The 5,123-nt window shown below is 38.2% G+C and overlaps 1 pseudogene; it reads right to left on the reverse strand.

The window, feature by feature from the left end:
- Positions 1 to 1,048: 1,048 nt before the first annotated feature.
- Positions 1,049 to 2,241, reverse strand: LOC148907285 (uncharacterized; annotated as a pseudogene).
- Positions 2,242 to 5,123: the final 2,882 nt, after the last annotated feature.

Consider the following 5,123-nt stretch of genomic DNA (forward strand, 5'->3'; position numbering starts at 1 on the left):
GGGAGAGAGTTATCAGTTCCAGGTTCTCCCGTTCGGCTTGTGCACGGCCCCAAAAAGTTTTGCGAAACTTATGAAACCCGTGGCAGCATACCTCAGAAAGAAAGCCATCCACATGGCAATGTATTTCTACTCTTGGGACAAATAAAAGAGGAAGCAATAGAGAATACACTACTATAGTAGTGAATCTCCTCCAATCCCTCGGGTTCACCACAAACATGGAAAAATCCACTATGAACCCAACACAGGAAATAACGTTCCTGGGCCTCGTCATCAATTCAACAAACATGACAATATCCCTGCCTCCAGAGAAAGTGCAGAAAATTATAGATCGCTGCCGCCAACTTATTGCTCACGAGCAAATAACTTTGCAACAATTAGCGAGTCTAATTGGCCTATTAGAGTCGACACGCCCAGCCACTTGGCGAACCCCACTCTACTTCCGCCACCTACAAATAGACCTGATGAAGGGTCTTCAAGCAAGCCAGAAATCTTACGACGCTTGCATATCCCTATATCAACAATCCAGGATAGAACTGGATTGGTGGCTCACGAACATTCACAAAGCCAACGGCAATCCTGTCCTCCGTCCCCGAATATGATTATTACGACGGACGCTTCGAAGAAGGGCTGGGGAGCTTTACAGGGCCCCCTCAAAACCAACGGCAAATGGTCAGATTAACAGGAAGCGAAAATGCATTCAATTATCTCGAACTAATAGCAGCCTTCTTGGCTCTACAGTCCTTTCTGAAAGAGAAATCACACACGACCATATCATTGCGATTGGACAACACGACATAGCGTATATCAACAACAAAGGGGGTACACGCTCTCCCCAACTCTTAGCCCTAGCCCTAGAACTGTGGGAATGGCCCTGGCGAAAGACATATGGGTCACAGCATCCCACATAGCAGTGAAAGAGAACATCTCAGCAGACATGGAGTCCAGAGAGTTCAAGGACATGAGCGACTGCAAGATAGATCCACTGGTTATTCAACCATTCCTGAAGACACGCCAAACCGACCTATTTGCCAGCCGCCTGACTCATCAACTACCAAGCTACATCAGTTGGAGGCCAGACCCAAGCAAGAGTTTGCCTGCCGTCTCCTTGAGGGACGAAATGGCCAGTTTTTTGAACGGTTTTGATACTTTTGTGAGTAACGGCTAGGTGATTGTTTGTTGGATGAGGGGAACCCTGATCTGTTCCTTCCTTCGTGGGAAGGATTATCGCCATATTTTGAATTGGCTTTCTGGATGTCTGATTCAGATTTTTTGCGAGACCTCCAGATAGTTCAGCTTGTTTGGAAGCGATGGAGGGGAAATCTTCCCCGAATAGCCATCCTTTAGCATTGGGTAGCGGTTGATCCGCCAAGTTTATTTTTGATCTGTTTATCGCAGACAGGATCCTTTGTCTTCTAAGACATGATAATTGGTGGTTAGCCGAGCCCAACAGACACAGGGCTTGTTCTAGAATGGTTTTTATTTCGTCAAAGGAAGGGTTACCTCCTGTTTCTAGACAATCATGTAGGCTACAAATTGGTGCCGTAGCATTTAACAGAGCACGTTGTACATTGTACATTTCTTTGTCCCTTTCTTGCACGAATTTTTTCATTTTCGATGGGACCTGGTTTAAAACCTGTTGGTCAGCTTTTGGGGCTGTCAAATGCTTCCACCGTAGGGGTTGACCAGTTATTAAGGATATCTAATCCCTGATCGTATAATAGTTTTCTTCGGAAGTTTGTTCTAGAAACGCGAAGGCAGATGTAGCATTCCAGGATTGTGTGGAGCGTCTGGATCGTACATTTGTCCCGTTTCTTGTGTGTTTGGGATGTCGTTTGCTGCCTTTTTGGGCTCTATGGATCCTCCTGTGGGGTCTACGGGTGTATGGTTAGACGCTACAGGTGACTTAGTGGGCTCTACGGGTGTCTTATTAGACTCTGCCATTGAAGGCTCTCCTTCTATAGCCGCCATTTCCTCCAGATCGGTTTGGTCTGCCATGAGCGACAGCATGTCTCGTTCGTCGAACGATGCTCTTGAAGAGTTAACTTCTAAAGCCTCTATACGGCTGTGAAGATTCTCCATAGAATGAAGGATCTTTTGAAGAACGTCGTCTTGATCATTTCGATCTTCTCTACGGCGTTTTGGAGAAGAGTTCTCTTCTTCTGAGTTTTGACGGGAAGGTGAAGGTGAGCGGGACCTTGTACGCTTACCCGAACGATCGTGGTTATGTCGGTGTTTAGGCATCTTTTTACTGCAAAAAAGTCTCCTAAAGGAGAAATAAATACAAGTATATACCTCTCGAAGCCTAGCGAGAGGTAAAAGCTGCAAAAAAGGGTACAAAAAAGCAAAAAATGTGGGCTATAAACAAACTTACCTTTAGTCGGTTTGAAGCATAACGAAAAAAGCCAGCGATGCACCATGGGTCCTTGACGTATATAGGTGCACAAGGGGTTATGGGTAGGGAGACCTTTTTCCTTTTTTCTTAGGGTACCCTATGGGAACCTAATGCGTTGAAAAAGTGGTTCGAAACACTAAACGGAAATTCCTACCACTAGTTCTCATATATTTCGAACGGAGTTTGTGAAATATAATTAAGCTCATTTTTATAATCATACTTGCTCGAACAGCTTAGTAAACAGTTGAATATTTGGTGTAAATTTATATTTCATTCAATAATTAAATAAATTATCTGTAGAAAGATATAAAATTATTGAGTGAAAGTCTTCTTTGTTTTGCCGATTGGACCCCGCGATAGGAGGCGAACAAAGCTGGTGCATTTTTTCTTGAACGAAAAACATATGATAGTTGGTTAAAAACAACCGAATTGTTAAAGATTTACAAAGCTAAATAAAGGATGAACATTTGTTGTGATATGCTCTTCGTGTTATATTTCCTCCAGCATTAAAATAAATTAAGCTTATCTATAGAAATATAAAACGTTTTGAGAGAAAGTCTTTGATTTGTCGATTCATTGAGAAAAATGCTTGTCAAAAAAAAAAAAATATATATATATATATATACGATTGTTTGCTAAAAAACACACACCTGAATTCTTGAAGAACACTTAATAATAATAATAATAATAATAATAATAATAATAATAATAATAATAATTTATTGAGTATTTAACAAGTTTCAATACTTTACAATAGAAGAAAGAAATTACACTAAAAATGACAGGTTAACAACTATATATAATATTACAATTTCTTAAAAAAGATAATATAATACATGGAATAAAATGATTTGCTAGGTAAAAACTATAAATAATAATATTTACGAAATAGATAAGTTTTTAATTTAGATTTAAACAAATTAAGTGAGCTCAAGGCTCTTATCTCTTGAGGAATTTTGTTCCAGAGAGCGGGGGTGGCAGCTAAGAACGCTCTGTCACCGTAAGTTGTACTGGCAGTTTTTGGAATGATTAATTGATTTTGATTAGCAGAACGTAGTGTGCGCGTTGGATTGTATCCTTTAAGAAGTTCAGTTATATAGACCGGAGCCATGTTGTCTAGTGCTTTAAAAACAGTCAGGAGTATTTTGTAATCAATACGAGCTTTGATTCATCTTTGACTACATGAAAGTTTTTTTTAAATTGTTTTTGGTCTATAACTTATCCTAAAGCGATTTTTTTCTGTGCATTTGTGAGTAGTTTTGCTTTATCATCAAGCGGGATTCCTGTGTTGTGTACACGGACGGACGGAAGTGACGTCAGCCAAGCCATGAAAAATCAACTAGATGATATGGTTTTACCATTTTTTCTTAAGTATGGTGCTCCGCTATTGCATGCATTAAGAGATTTTGACAAATAATAAAGACATAAATCATTATACACTTAAGAGTAGGTCTCTGTAAGACTCAAGGAAAGTGGGAAATGAAATTTTTTGACCACCCTTGAAATTTGGTGTGCGAGTAGGCCTTTATATTGGATTCACAAAAACAACAACAATTTGGTCACCAAATGTATTGTTGCCATGGAAACGGCAAGTGTTTTATGAGACCTTAATTTCCAATTTTTGGAATAAATTAAACCCACTCGAAGGTAAAATTCAATGCTGTGTTTCTCATACATGTTAAACTTAATTTCCTTAAAACTTTAATAGTCAATTATAAAGTATCTTTTCTAGTTTAGAAAAATATCAATTACTGTTAGTTTGTTATTTTGTACATTAAATATTCGTGCCTTCAAGTAACCGATGTATCAACTGTTTTAGCAACAAGCTAAAATGGTCAAAATGTTTTTTGATCGTTCTCCTAAAGTATTGCATTCCTAATATAGAGGCTTGGTGGGAAGTTTTCTGAGACATTGAAGTTACCAAATCGTGCAAAATCTCTGCGGGTACAATCATCTTTAGTCCTTGGATAGTCAAATTATAAGGCCTAAAATTCAAAATGTCCTAAATTCAACCATATCTAAGCTTCGAAAATTAGCACCAAAAAGATACCAATAAGCTAAACAAGCATTAGAGGTTGAAGGGTAATACCTAAATAACAAAGTTCTAGTAAAAGATATAATGTTCTAGTATGCAAACACGGTAAAATTATTTTTTATTCAAAGTAAACAATGGGTTATTTGTAATTTTCGTCACTTTCAACCTACCTTTATCGTTTCATCGTGACTTTTGTGGTGCTCAACTTTCCAAATTTTCACAAGGAAATGTTTCTTGGAAACTCAATAAGCATTTAGCGAACTAACCTTGGTCGTAAAGAGCTAAAATACAAGAAATTATTAAGTGGTTCTATAAAGGAATTACAACAGAATACACAAGTCATCGAATTCTCGTTCGAAGCAATACAGCACTTATAGTTTCTTCGAGCTTCAAAATTCCTGTATTTCGTGACAGAATTACCTGTAAGCTGTTATTTAACATGAATGCTGAACTTTTGAAGGCTAAAAAAAAAAATGCTTATTTTGAGAATATTTGAAAGAAAGAATTCTTGATCTAAAGTTGTTGTTCTCATTTTCCACCGCTGACCGGAAGTTTGGAAAAATGTGTGGTGACCAGACATCTTCAAACATTCGGCCTTAGCAAATGTACTGACATACAGACATTAAGTGTTTTGTCCTATAGCAATTAAGAAATATTGAGAAGTCAGTTTACGAAATAAGAACTTAGCAAGCTATT

The sequence above is a fragment of the Actinia tenebrosa genome, unplaced genomic scaffold, assembly GCF_029948245.1.
Source record: "Actinia tenebrosa isolate PJP-AT-01 unplaced genomic scaffold, QUT_ActTen_1.0 PGA_scaffold4__44_contigs__length_22323623, whole genome shotgun sequence".
NCBI classification, from domain to species: Eukaryota; Metazoa; Cnidaria; class Anthozoa; order Actiniaria; family Actiniidae; genus Actinia; species Actinia tenebrosa.